This window comes from Pteropus alecto, unplaced genomic scaffold, assembly GCF_000325575.1.
Source record: "Pteropus alecto unplaced genomic scaffold, ASM32557v1 scaffold40, whole genome shotgun sequence".
NCBI lineage: Eukaryota > Metazoa > Chordata > Mammalia > Chiroptera > Pteropodidae > Pteropus > Pteropus alecto.
The window spans coordinates 2,737,009-2,751,988 of NW_006431919.1; the positions used below are offsets into that span (position 1 = coordinate 2,737,009).

Below are 14,980 nucleotides of genomic sequence, written 5' to 3' on the forward strand. Positions count from 1 at the left end.
CCTACACAGGAAATGGAAGATATATGCTAGCAATCTTGGCAGAAATGACAGCTGTCAATACCTGCTGATACTCACTCTGCCTCCTCATTTCCCTTAAGAGCTCTGAAATCACTCACTAACTCATTTTAGATATGTAATGAGTGGCTACTGAGTGTCTGGAGCTGTGCAAGGCCCTAGGATCCATAACAGTGAGTAAGATAGGCAGAGCCCTGTTCTCTGGAGCTATCGGTCAAATGGATTAATGAGTCTCTCTTAATGGCCATGTAAGCCCCTAATTCTCATTATGAAATATATTTCTTGCATTTTCCTGTCTAAAACACTAAGTTTCCTCCCCTAAACTCTGACTGCTAGGAGGTTGGGATGCACAGGACAATATGACCTCCAAGGTCCTTTCCTGCTCTGTTTCTATGACCTCATGATATTGTCCCATGGCAGAAAAAGCTGTTCACAAAAACCAGGTGTTTTTACTGGGACATGAGGTGATGGTGGGAGGAGCAAAGGGGTGGCCCAGCCCCGAACTGACTCTCCTGGCTGTGTCTCCAGGCCCTGGCTGGCCCAAGCAGAAGTGAGTTTGATGTGTCTCAGTAGCCCTCCCAGATTCATTGTTCTTTCTTGTTCCCTTGGCACTGATGCTAACTCTGGATCCAATTGCACTCAGGTTTCCAGGACAGGCAGCCTGACCTTAACTTGGGGGTGATGTGGGGACAAGTGGTAAAGAACATTTCCTCCTTCTGCTGCCTTGCGAGATCTTGAGGAGAAAGTTCCTCATGAAATGAGTAAAGTTGTGACAGAAAACCCATGGGTGCCAGTGCCAGACTCAGACCCTGCCCTGCACGAGGGAGAAATCCTGGGTGTAGGTGCTGCCTGCACAATACTTAATACCCTTTTCTTATTTAACTCTCTCAACAACTCTAAGCAATAGGATTTATTCTCACCATTTTACCCAGGCTCAGAGATGGGAGAGCTTTGCCCGAGGTCACAGAGCTAATACGGGAGTAGCAAAAGCTGGGATGGGAATGAGTCTGTTTTTCTGTGGTCTTAACCACAGGTTACCCTGCAACCCCAGAAGCCATTTAGTTCAACATTCTTTTCTCTCCCATAAAATGCTTGAATTTTTCCTGCCATAGCCAGTGCTCAAACACTTCCAGAGACAAACCTCAAGCAGACTGGTCCCTTAAACCTTTAAGGACAGATGACAGTTGATCTTCTTAAAAGACCCTTGGCACTTACACAGCCTTCTTTGGAACCCCCTTATAAAATTCGACCATACTCAGTGCTCCCCAAATCTTCCCTTGTGTGCAATTTAAGAGGTTGGCAAAGCGGATACCTCCTCTGTTAGTTCATTTTGCACAACTTTACTGAACTCCTTGTGTCCAGGCTCTGTGCTAGGTTCAGGAGGAGGCAGAAGTAAATGAGGCCTGGTCACTGACCTCAGGTTGCTCACAGTCTGGGCAGCTAGTCTGTTCCATGTGAGAATTAGCTAACCTTTAACTTAACAATTACTATGTGCCAGGCACTGTTTTAAGTGCTCTACATGGATTATCTCAACTGACACTTAACAATTGTCTGAGGTAGATACTATCCCAATTTATAGATGAGAAAATTGAAACAAAGACAGCTCCAGTAACTTGTCCCAGGTTACACAGCTAGTAAGTGGCAGAGCTAGGACTTGAGCTCAATTCTGACTCACTCCAAAACCAAGGCTCATTTCCACAATTTTCTACTGATCCAGGTCAATGCCAGATTTGGGATTCTTTGATTTTGCTAGTGAAAGCTTGATCTACCTTCTTCAGTCGAGGCAGACCATGCTTTATGGATGTCCTCACTGGCAACATCATTTCTCCAAGGACTACTAGCTCAGATGCCACCTCTAACGCAAGCCTTCCCTGTTGTCATCGTCTAGAAATACCACCTTCCTGTTCTGAACCCTCCAGAACACTTTTTACTCATGCCATTCTCTCTGGAATTTCAGTCATGTGTGTACATCTCTTTCTCCCCAAGCTGTGAGATGCTTAGAGCCAAAGATATAACGGCACCTTGTGTTCATTGCTGTAAGCCCCATGATGTCCAGGTATTCAATAATGTTGAATGAATGGATCTCAAAAGATTTACACTTAAGATTCAAAGTATCATCTTCAAGGAGCATTGTCTTTGCCACTAACACGACTTCTCTATACCTCTTTTTGCTTGTCTGTCCAGAATGGAGGAGAGCCGAGATTTAGCTTCTTGAGTTACTGGAAGGAAAAGAAAAAAAATTCGGTAGCAGACTCCAGGTATGTCAGGCCCACAAGCTCCTGTTGGGAGAAAAAGACCTTTACTTGGTCCCACTGGTCTCCTCCAGGCAGCAGGAGCCCAGGTAAAGGAGTTGCTGGCCCTCTCTGGGGGCCACTGGGGCATTCCTTGGATTGCACCACCCAGGGACGGCCAGCTGGTCGGGGTGCCCCTAAGCTCCCGGCAGGTGGATACCCTGCTCTTCAGCTCCACACACTGGGTGGCTGAAGAGCTGGGAGCGTCCATAGCTCTGGGAGACACTTGAGCAGGAACAACTTTGGCACAAGGAGCTTTAAGGCACAGCTCTCAGCTGCTTGAGTCTTAGTGGCTCAGGAGCTTAAACACAGCTCTACCTTCCTCACCCGAAGTGACACAGGCTCTGCTCCTTAAGAAGAATAGATGGCCAAAAGCATGAACCGACAGTAGTATGGGCTCCTCTTCCACCCACACTGACTCCTCACAGTTGCTCTAAGTCTGTTCTTTCCCTTCTTCCTTCCTGCCACGAATACTGACTAAGTATCCACGTGCTGGGCACTCTGCTGTGTGCTGGGGACCCACTGGTTCCAGGCAATGCAGTCCCTGCCCTCCAGGCACTTAGCTGGAAATCATAACTATTATTCAGTTTCCCATACATAAGTATAAAATGTCAACTGTGATAAGTGCTCTGAAGGAAAGTTAAGAGGCTTGCGTGTATGTAATCAAAAGCAGTTCTTCTTGTAAAGGGGGTCCGTAAAGGTTTTTCCGAGGAAGAGGGACATCTCCTGCATGGCCATGTTCTCTTCACCTTATTATCTAACTAAAATGTGGCTCCCTCTGAAGTCTTTGCTTCCTCTGCAGACCTTTGGGGGCGGGGGCTGTTTTCTTCACACCTCTCATACCACATGGCCAGAAAGGGGCTAGATCCTTGCTCCTGGTTGCTTTCTTTCCTCCTCTCTAAAAACGTTGGCTCCTTTGGAACTCTGCCTGCAGACCACACCACCTCTGTTTGTCACAGCATCCACGGCCCTCAGGGCCACTCCCCCTCTTCCATCTAGTGCAAGTTCTCTGTCTCTGTCTTTCTCTCTCTCCCTGTCTCCGTCCCTCCACCATTTCACTATGATCATTGTTGATAATTTTAGCCACCATAAATGGGTCATCTGTACTCCAGCCTCTTATATCTTTGACCACTTTTGCTTCCAAATAGTTTCTCCTCTAACCTACCTGAGACACCCACTAGACCTTGGCATTACCCAAAATGGCAGCACTTTCAATCTCTGTTTCAAGTATCCCATTCTTTGAGTGGCTCACCAACTCCTATTTGTCCATGTCTCACCCATTAGTTTGCTGACTCTAAGTGGAGGACTGAGTTAAGCCATGCCTAAACCCCCAACCCACAGAAACTGGGAGACAATAAATGTGTGTCGTTTTAAACCACGAAGTTTGTGGTAATTTATTACACAGCAATAGAAAACAAATATAACCATTCGCCTTTTTTATTGTTTTTTTTTTTTCTTTCCATAATGTCATCTTACATTGCATTTTTCGAAAACTCAGACACAATTTATTCGATTGTTAAACAGGTACCAATCAGTACCTTCATATGGAAAACTGTGACCACGGAATCCCACGGTCTAAGTGAGGAGTCACAGGAAAACCCAGATGTTCTCGCACTTGTTGGCAAATGTGACCTTGAAAAATAGCTTTGTCTTTTTGAGGCTTATATAAAAGAAATGGGTTGCAGCAGACCATCTCGAAGAAACTCTAATGTGTGAGATACAATGATTCTGTAGCTGACCTAGGACCAACCCCGCCCCCCGCCCTCCCGGTCATCTTAGGAAGGAGAAATGCAGCTGAAGCAGGGAAAAGGACCCACAGTGCTGGAAGATCTGAGAAATAAATGTCCTTTCCCTAGTCATGTCATTGGGGAGAAACTGAAGCCACGGTGAAAGGGACTTGCTATTAAGTGGCAGAGTGGGCCACAGCCCTTACCTCATGGCGCCTGTGTCTGTGCTTTTTCAGTGGCAACAGGAGGCTTACAAGCTCTCCCAGGCCCTTTGTTAGCATTGTGAGGTAACCCAAGGTCTGCCTACCCTACAGATGGGCTTTGTGGTTTTGCTCCAGATCTTTTAAAGTGCCTGGGCCCAATCCTGGGAATATTTCTCATCTGGTGGTGTCTTCTCCTGTCTTAATTTCAGGGGGAGCTAACAGTTGGCCCTGTCTCACGCAAAGACTGAGAAGAAGGAAGCTGCTGGCTGAGTAAGAGGTTAGGAGAGGGTCTGTGGGTGGGTTGGAAGCTTCACCGATTTCAGGAAGGGCAGGGGGCTAAAGCTTTCCAATCCACCATAAAAATATTTTCAGAAATTGATCACTTCTCATCACCTTCGCTGCCATCACTCTTGTCTAAGTCATCATAATCTTATTGCAACTGCCTCCCACCTGGCCCCCGTTTCTGCCCTTGCCTACTATATGATAGTCAAGGTGCCCTTTAAAAATTCTATTTATTTAATACATTTTCTATTTATTTCACATAACTATACATATATGTGAAATTTCTTATTTATTATGATCACTATATTAATTACAAGAACAGAGAGAGTCAATGTACAAAAACCACTAATTCAAAGCGTCCTCTTAAATGCAAGTCAGATCATGGCACTCCTCTGCTCAAACTCCCATCTCACTCAGAGTAAACACCAAAGTCCTTAAAATGGCTCACAGAACTCTATACGAATTTCACCCACTCATTGCTCTAACCTAACCTACTTCTCTTCTGATAGCTGACTCTGCTCCGGTCACACTGACCTTGTCCTTCTTCAAACAGGCTAGGCATACTCCCACCCCAGGGCCTTCGCATATGCTATTCGCTCTGCCCAGAATGCTCTTTCCAGAAAAATCCACATGGCTTGTTTCCTCATCTACTTTAGGTCTTTGTTGAGATATCACCTCAATGGTACCTTCCTTGACTATTTAAAAGTACTGCAATGCTTCCCCTCTGCCCCTAGACTCCCTCTCCATTTCCTGACTTTTCTCTACAGCAGATACACGATAGATATGTTATTTATTATTTATTTTCGTTGTCACGAGGGCAAGAACTTTTGTCTATTTTGTTCACTGTTGTATTCCCAGTGCCTGGCACACTGATACTAAATATTTATTAATAAAAAAACCCCAAACATATTTCATCATCTTTATCTTCTTACTCTTCTCTTTGATTCTTTATTTTATTATTTTAATTTCCAAGAGCTTTCTTTTTCTTAAAAAAATGTCTTCTAAAGTACATTGTTCTTATTTCGTCATTGCAACATCTTATATCTCTGAGGATATTTGTTTGTGCGTTGGTTTTGCACAGTCTCCTCTGAGGTGCTTTCATGTGTTCGTGCATTTGATTATTCTAACTTTTCCCCTAGAGATTTTTCTCAAACATCTTAACCTTTTGTCTTAATCTCTTAAAAACTTTAATTAACCATTAGAAGTATAATTTATATACAATAAAGTTCACATACTTTGGGTAATGGTTTTTGACAAATGTATAAACCCATGTAACCACAATCCCAATCAAGATGTAGATTAGCATCACCTCAGAAAGCTTGTGTACCTCTGTAGTCAGCTTTCTCCTCACGTATCCCAAACCACCACTGATTACCTGTCACTAGTTTTTGCTCTTTCTATACACTTATATAAATTGAATCATATACTATGTAGTTTTTGTGTCTGGTTTCTTACCCTTAGCATAATGAAATTCATTAATGTTTTTTTTTTGCATGTATCAATAGTTCCTTCTTTCTCTATATGCCACAATTTATCAATTCACCTATTGATAAATTTTTGGGTTGTTACTAGTTTAGTTTTACTAACTTGTCTGCTATGAACATTTGAGTATAAGTCTTTGTGTGGGACACAGCCAGAACTAGGCTGAGGCAAATGAAAAAGCCTAGGTCATAAAATTTAAGGAGGCCCTCACTCTCTTGTTCTTATTAGTGCCAATCCTGCACTTGCACAACCCTGAGAGTGGCTGCCTTCTTAAATTTTCCACCTGAGGCACCGTGCTTGCCTTAGTCCAGGCCTGGTGTGAATATATGTTTTGAGTTTTGGTGGGTAAATATGTAGAAGTAGAACTGCTGGATCATAGGAGATGTATGTGTGTGCAACTTTATAAAAAAAACTGTCAAAACAATTTTCCAAAGTGGTTACACCATTGTCACTCCCACCACCAATGGGTGAGATTTCTAGTTGCTCCACATCCTCACCAACACATGTACTTCCAGTCTTTTCTTCTCTATTGCCACAGATGGATTGCTTCCTGCAAATATGGCTCATCTGTATGATTCTGTCATCCTCGTCTTCATGGCTACCCTGATCCAAACCAGACTCAGGAAAGCTTCTGTTGCTAGTCTTGCTGAACTATTTCTATGCCTGTTGTTGCAAACAAAAGGAATATAGATATGCAGCTCTGAGTGAGCTCTTCATCTTCAGGAAAAGCGTTTTTACTGGTGCTTTTCTGACAGCTGCCCCCACTGAGCCCCTTCACTACTCTCTAAGTTTCTTTCCCGTTCTCTCCCACAGCTTCTGTCTGATCTCAGCTGCTTTTGTTAGCCCTTATACATATTTTGGTATACATGGATTCTATTTATCTTCTGGCTTCACTGAAAATAGAATTTGCAGTTTTTTCCTTTTTGTTTTTGCATGGTTTCTAGAGTAAAAGAGTCAAAATACGTAAATATCCATTTTCAACGAGAAATCTTTATATTTCTGAGTAAACAATAGGAGGTGAAGATTTATGTATTTGGGAAAAGGAACCATAAGGAGATGTTATTGTATGTTAATTTCTAATTAGGACCACATAATGATAAAGTTGATAGAGTTAACAGTATCTGAAAATGATGGAACCCTTTCTCCAAGGGTCTCTCTAATAAGGATGTGGTGGTCAGGTATAAGAAAGAATCCTTATTTATAGTCAATGCATTCCAGGAGCAGATTGGGGAAAGTGAATTCTCATTTGCATCAGTAATTCCAACAGGGAGTTGTGTGGTTTTCACAGGACCTAGCTTTCTTGAGTAGACTTTAGGAGAAGTCATAAAATCAATAATATTCAAAGCATGGAGAAGACCTAATGGGTACATTCATTGACTTGGCTCAGCAGCATTTCAAGCATAGTTTCGGGCACTGAGCAGTCAATAAACTGGTTGGTTCTTCCAGTGATGGGATAAACTCACTGGCCTTCAGATTTTGAATTGAGCATGAACCTTCATTCTTTTTTCTTTCCTGATGAAACGAACCAACTAATAGTAGATTTAAAAAAAAAAATTAACTAAGTTTTAAACACATATAAAGAGATATATGTTTATGAAAGAATTTATTTATTTATTTATTTGTTTGTTTTTTAGGTGAGGCAACAGTTGGTTGATCTCACAGATTGCAAGGACCTTGTCAGCTTACAATCCCTTATTTATCTATCTATCTATCTATTTATTTATTTATTTATATTTTTTATGCCTACAGCACCTAGTCTTCCTAGGTGGTCTCTCATCCAAGTACTAACCAGGCCTGACCCTGCTTAGCTTCTGAGATCAGACGGGATCTGGCTTGTTCAGGGTGGCATGGCCATAGTGTTTATGAAAAAATTTAAACAGTATAGACAGTGAAGAGTGAAAGTCTTAAGCAAAACAATAACTACTGACATTCATAATTCCCAATTTTAGTACCAAAAATCTGTACATTTCTGTATATATGTATATTTCTATAAATACATAGTGCAGAACAATACTCACATGATGGTAACTTTGAATCTTTGGAGAGAAGAGTGAATTTCGGAGAAGGGGAATTTCTGTTACTATACTTATATATTGTCTAATGTTCCTAATAAGACTATATTAATGTATTACTTATATAATTTCTACTAAATATTTTAACAGCTTATTGAGGTATACATAAACTACACATAAAGTGTATAAGTGGATAAATTTCAAGATATATTCACCTGTGAAACTATCACCTCAATCAACATAGTGAACATATTCATCATCTAGAAAGTTCCCTTATGCCCCGTTATAATCACTCTCTCTTCTGGCCTCCCCGCGCATTCCAAGGCAACCACTAATGTGTTTTCTGTCAGTGTAGATTAACTAAAAATTTCAAGAACATTATATAAATGGAATATTTTTTCTGATTTCTTTCACCCAGCATAATTATTTTGATTTATCTATTTTGTAGTTGCGCCAATAGTTTTTTTTGGCTCATTAGTCTCATAAAAAACTACTAGTTTCATTTTAAAAAGTAAAATCTGCTGAGAGGAGGAAAGAGAAGCATAAATAACACATATACCGCAAACATACTGAAATGTTGCCATTCACTTAAAAATGTTGCTCAAAAATTTTAAATATTTTAAAAAGATAATGTTCCCTTACCTCACACTCAGTCCCATTTCCAGTAGCAACCACAAATGAGTTTGCGTAAAGTCCTAAAAATACGAATAGATAATTTTTAAAAAGATGTATTATTTTTCATTATGAAACCAATACGTGCTTATTGAGACGTGTTAACAGAGCGAGGGTAAAAATTTTCTTTCACAAGCTTGCGCTCTATCGGGACACACTGCGCATGCTCCAAGGCCAAAACCGCGCCCAGTTCCCGCTCCCAGTCTTCAGCCCCCAAGAGCACGGCCCTTCCCGCAGTGTCAGCAACAGGTCGCCAGGGGGTGCTGCGGCGCCGCACTCCAGAGCACCGCGAGAGGGGAGGAGCTGAGGCTCCCGGGAACTTGTGACCAGAGCCTCCAGCTTAGGCGCCGGCTCACGTGATGAGGCCCGGAAGCAGCTGCTGGGCTGCTGAGGGCTGATGGCAAGACCTCCGCGCTGAGGCGGGTTGGGGTGGGCTGTACTGAGGCGGGAGTCACAGCAGGAGCGGAGCCGGAGCCGGAGCCGGAACCCGAGCGGTGAGTCCGCGCGGACAGGCTGTGACTGGCGGCCAGTCCCCGCCTTCCTCAGCACCGGCGTCGCCTTCCTCAGGGGCGCAGCGGATGCTTGAGATCAGGCACCGACTGGCTGTCCTCGACCCCGCGCCTCAGCTGAAGGGTACCCTGTGGGCACCCTTCCTGGGATGAGGCGAACTGGAGACTGCCTTGTCCCTCACGCTATCTCCCTTGACCTCCACGTTCTATTTGACAGATGTGGAAACTGAGGCCTGAGATGGGAAAGACCACCCAAAAGACTAGCCAGGGCTTCTAATACGCTTCCCCAAGGGGTCCAGCCGTCTCGAGCAAGTCACTGGCCCTCTGTGGGAGCCCTGCTCGGGACTTGCTAATAGTGGGTCTTCAGGTCATAGAATACCAGAACTGCAAGGACCTTGGGAAATCATCTGGTGCAACACCCCCTCCCCAGCCCCCCTGGGGACAGTCAGGGAAATCGAGGCCCACGTAGGAGTATGGGCTTGCCCGAGGTCACCCCTCGCAGAGCTGCGACTAGACTAGACTCCAAGCCTCCCTGAGCTCCAGCGGCTGTTTGCTTTTCACCACACTGCCTCCTGCAGAGAACTTGACAGGTGAAAAGGCACCCTTTCCCTTTTTTTTTTTTTTTTTCAGCTCTGCATTGTCCATCGCACCGATTGGATTGAGTATGGGCGTGGTTCCGTTTCAGTGTTCACGTTTTTTTCCTGCAAACTCATCATTCTGTAGGTTTTCTTTCTAGCTGTCCTGCAGTTTAGTGTAAGTCATACCAAAATATGAAATAAGAAGTGGAGTGTACTCCTGGGAGGGCAGGTGGCTAGCAGCTGAGGTTGTGGAGAGCCCTGGCATTAACTTGAAGCATATAAAAATCGTTGCTTTATTTTTTCTGTAGCTTGTCAGATTTGGGGAATGCTGGTTATTTGGATGGATATTTTGCAGTTATTTGAGGCTTGTTGAAATAAGATAGCAGCATGGTGTAATGGAAGGAACCGAGACGGGAATGAGAAGGTTGTGTTCTAGCTCTGACACTTGCGTTGCAACCTTGGACGACTCCAGTTCTTGCTTGGGTTTGGGCTTCCCACTGTGTACAATGATCATTTGAATCTCTAAGGGCCTCTTCTCCTCTGACATGCTCTGCATCGAGGTCTGTTTTCTAATCAGAGAAGTTTTTTCCCCCCAGTGTACATTAGCATCTGCCTTGCAACATGACTTAATCCAGTTGTCCAGGGAGCAGTTTCCCTTCTTAACTTATTTCTAGGTTGCCATGAAATTCTTTTCCTCTTTCTAGCTCTTTGTGTTATGACCAAGCTAAATGACAGCAGAAAATGGTTTTGACTGTCTTTTATTACTTTAAATATATGATCAGTGCCCTCTTTGACCCTTGTCAAGAGACTAATCTAGAGTAATTAACTTGTACATTTAGAGCACGTTTTCTTTGAAGATGTTCTTGAAGTCAAGGACCAGGACATAAAAGCCTTGGTTATTTGTTCTGAAATTGAGCCTGTCTGGAGTGGAGGCCATAAGCAGCAGAGGCTGCTCTGGTGATGATATTATTTTCTCTCTCTTTGTTTTTTGATTGTGCCATTTATAAGTGTCTGCTCTTGGGTCCTTATTTTCCCTTGACTGTTCATTTGTCTTTATCCTTGTGCTTGAAGTTCTCAGAGCTGTCTTTGTGTATTTTAAAGGCAGCGTAAAGAGGCGGTTTCCATTTCTTTTGTAATACAGCTAGGACCAGTGGATCAAGGGAAGTGGTTTTTGGGTGAACATAAGAACTTTCAAAGAATTAGCATCTCTCACATTGCAACATAGAGCATGGAGGTCTCTGACACTAGAAGTAATTGTCACTGGGCAGTTACTTTTGGGGATGTTTAGATTAAATTATTATGTTGGGTAGAGGATTGGACTAAATAAAGTTTTAGTTTTTCTTCCAACTCAGAAGTTCTGTGCAGTTCTAGGACTGGACATGTTAGCATGTGGGAGATGAAGTAGAATGGAGTAGAGGTCTACTTTTGTGAGAGCTTTATTTTTCCTCTTGCTTCAGATAACTATTCTCATTGTCGAGGACTCCTGCTTTTTCTTTTTTCTTTCTTTTTTTCTCTCTCTCTTTTTTTTTTATATCCCCATCCCCCTCCCAGTGAGTATATCCCCTTTAAATTTTTAAAGAAATGTTTAAAGTTCTTTGAGGGTCAGATGCTGAAGAGTCATTACTTTTAATAATACATTTCTTCTTCCCACCCTGACCTGAAACAAGATTCTAAAACTAAGTTGAGTGAATAGACTTTGATGTCTACTTTTGCTGGCCTGATCCTGATAACCCCTTCCAGAAATGGGTGATTAACTAACCACTAACACCAAGCTTTTCCTTTTCCTGTAGCAGAAACTCATATTGAGTCTGTGTTCCTTAATCCAAGCCTTGGAGGAGTAGCGAACCTCCCTCCTTTAGCCAGGCCTTATTGGCCGGGTCTGAGCACACAAATCTAGCCTCTGTCTGATGGTTGTGGGAGTCAGTGGATGGGACATTCCGAATATGGCAAAATATAAACCACGTGATGCTGTGTTTGGTGCTGTCTCTTATCATCCAAACATTTCTCTGGGAAGCCGTGACACCCAGGGCCAGTTCTCAATAACCCTCTCTAGTAGGTAAGACTTCTCTGTGCCTCCCTTTTCCAGTGAAGTTCAAGAATCTGTCTGTGTGGGTCACTAGGATGCTCATGGCACATAGAACACCATTTTCAAGATGGGGACCTGGCTCAATACTCCTTAGTGATGGAATGGAGGAAGTGCTGCAGCACTTAATTTGTACAGCAAACTTTCTGACTTGCTGTCTTTGAACTTCTCTACAGTACTAATTACAATTGCTACCATTAATGAGTGTCCGTAATGGACCAAGCTACATATTTAACATCTTTACCTTCTATCTTCACAACAGTATTGTGATGCAGATATTATTAACATTTTTCAGAAGAAAAAACTGAGACAAAGGGAGATTAATTTGCTCAGGGTCACCCAACTAAGCTCTGAACTCCTGTACTTTTTATTATGCAGAATTTCCCCTGCAGACCTAATCCTGCCCCAGTTTTGTTCTAAGGAGATTTTAGGGAGGGTAGATCATTTATAATATGGTAGAAAGAACACTGGACTGGGAATCTGGTGTGCTGGATTCTAATCCCAAATCTTTAACCAGCTAGGGCCTTGGTTTTCTTACCTCTAAATGGGAAGCTGGAGCTCAATCTTCTGTAAGTCATTTAGTGATTTTTACGATTGTGGGTAAAAAGCGAGCGTGTTTGCCTATTCAACTTCTCCTCTGCAGAGCCTGCTAAGGTCAGCAGCTGTTTTATGGCTTCTTGCACACTAGACTCTTTCAGGAAGGAGTCTCAGTTTATGGAATGTACTTCTGTGGTAGGTTAGATGGAGTCCTATCTGATATTCTTTAAAAACCAATCATGTAGAAGTCAGTTTTCACTTTTCTCCTGGTAGATCACACATAGCAACACAGTCTGTGTCCTTGTTCTTGTCTTTGATTTCCAGCAACGGAGAAGAGAAAATGCATCTAGAGAATTTGCCAGTTCTTTGGGTTCCAAAGTCTAACCCAATGTCACTGTTTCAGAATAACAGGTAGCATTTTTAGTCTACATATATCATTAACCCATGAGATCTGGGCTGTATCCATCATAATGAGATCATACTTTTTTTAGGGCTTTATATACCTGTAATCAGGATCATCTGGCTGGTTAAAAATAAAACGCTCAGATTAGATCAGATTTGGCTCATAAATATGTTCTGTTTTTTTTTTTTTTTATAGCAGCTTTATTGAGACATAATTCAGATAGCATACAGTTCAACCATTTAAAGTGTACAATGCATTGGTTTTAGTATATTCACAAAGTTGTACAACTATCACCACAATCAATTTTAGAACATTTTCATCACCCCAAAAGAAATTCTGACCCCCTTAGCCATCACCTCTATTCCCTCTTAACTTCTTACTCCAAACCCTAGGCAACCGTCTCTCTATAGGGTTCCTTTTTCTGGACTTTCATGTGAATGAAATCATATATAATATGGCTGACTTCTTTCATTTAAAATAATCTTTTCAGGGTTTATCCACGTTGTAGCATGTATCAGTATTTCATTTCTTTTTATTGCTGAATAATATTCCATTATATGGATATACCACATTGTATTTATCCATTCATCAGGTTTATTTCTGCTTTTTGGCTATTAGGAATAATGCTGCTATGTATTTTTGTGTACACATTTTTCTGTGGGTATACGTTTTCATTTTAATATGTACCTAGGAGTGCAATTGCTGAATCATATGGTAACTATGTTTAGCCTTTTGAGGAACTGCCAGACGGTTTTCCAAAGTAACCACGCTGTATTACATTCCCACCCAGCAGTATGGCAGGGTTCCAATTTCTCCACATCTTTGTCAATGCTTGTTATTATCTGTCTTTGATTTTTAGCCATCCTGGTGGGTATGAAGTGGTATCTTATTGTGGTTTTTTAGTTTGCATTTACCTGATGGCTAATGATGTTGAATATCTTCATGTGATTATTGTCTGTTTTCACATCTTTAGTGAAGTACCTATTCAAATCTTTTCTCCATTTTTAATTAGATTGTATTTTTATTGTTGAGTTATAATAGTTCTTTTTATGTTCTGGGTACAAACCCCTTATCAGAAATATGATTTGCAGAAATTTTCTCTCATTCTATCTGTTGTCTTTCACTTTCTTGATGGTGTTCTTTGAGACACAAACATTTTTAATTTTGACGATGTCTAATTTACCTATTTTTTCTTTTTTTTTGATTTTGCTCTCATATATAAGAAACCATTGCTTATTCTGAGATCAGATATTTATGCCTATGTTTTCTTCTCAGAGTTTTGTAGCTTTAGCTCCTATATATAGGTCTTTGATAGATTTTAAGTTTTGCATATGGTGTGTGCTAGAGTTCCAACTTCATTCTTTTGCACGTGGATATCCAATTGTCCCAGCACCATTTGTTGAAAAGACTATTCTTTCCCAGTGAATTGTCTTGGCACCCTTGCCAAAAGTTAGTTAACCATAGATGTGAGTATTTATTTCTGGACTATTTCATCGATCTATATAATGTCTGTCCCTGTGCCAGTACTATATTGTCTTGGTTACTGTAGCTTTGTAGTAAGTTTTGAAATTGAGAAGTCCTTCAACTTTGTCTTTTTTCCAAAAACAGTTTTGGCTAATCTGGGCCTTTTGAATTTCCATATGAATTTTGGAATCAGCTTGTCAACTTCTATAAAAAGGCAGTTGGGATTTTGATAAGGATTCCATTGAATCAGTAGATCAATTTAGGGAGTGTTGCCATTTTAACAATATTAAATCTTCTAATCCATGAATACTGGGATATTTTTTCATTTATTTAGGTCATCTTTAATTTCTTTCAACAATGTTTTGTAGTTTTCATGTACAAGTCTTAACACTTACTTGGCTCAATTTCTTCCTAAGTATTTTATTCTTTTTGATGCTATAATAAATGGAACTGTTTTCTCAATTTCGTTTTCAGATTGTTCATTGCAAGTGAATAGACATACAAGTGATTTTTGTATATTGATCTTGTATACTGAAATTTTGCTGAACTTATTAGTTCTAATAGTTTTTAGTGGATAATTTTCGATGTGTTTGCAAGTCTGGACCATTAAAAGTATTGTTTAGCTTTTGGTAGTGAAGCTAACTGACCCTTTTGTAATGTGTTTTCCTCCTTCCTCTTCTTTCTCCTTCCTGGCCATCCATGTGCCCTGAAAGAGACCTACA

The 14,980-nt window shown here is 41.4% G+C and overlaps 1 protein-coding gene and 1 pseudogene across 5 annotated transcripts in view; one reads left to right on the forward strand and one right to left on the reverse strand.

The window, feature by feature from the left end:
• Window positions 1-7,740: 7,740 nt before the first annotated feature.
• On the reverse strand, window positions 7,741-7,859 carry LOC112475287 (annotated as a pseudogene).
• A 1,162-nt stretch (window positions 7,860-9,021) lies between these two features.
• Window positions 9,022-14,980, forward strand: part of SLC36A1 (solute carrier family 36 member 1) — a 245,499-nt gene continuing 239,540 nt past the window's right edge. For all 5 annotated transcript variants that reach the window (XM_025043051.1, XM_025043052.1, XM_015585244.2 and 2 more), the window contains exon 1: window positions 9,022-9,178. The gene's annotated coding sequence lies outside the window, so the exon portion shown is untranslated. The remainder of the gene's footprint in view (window positions 9,179-14,980) is intronic.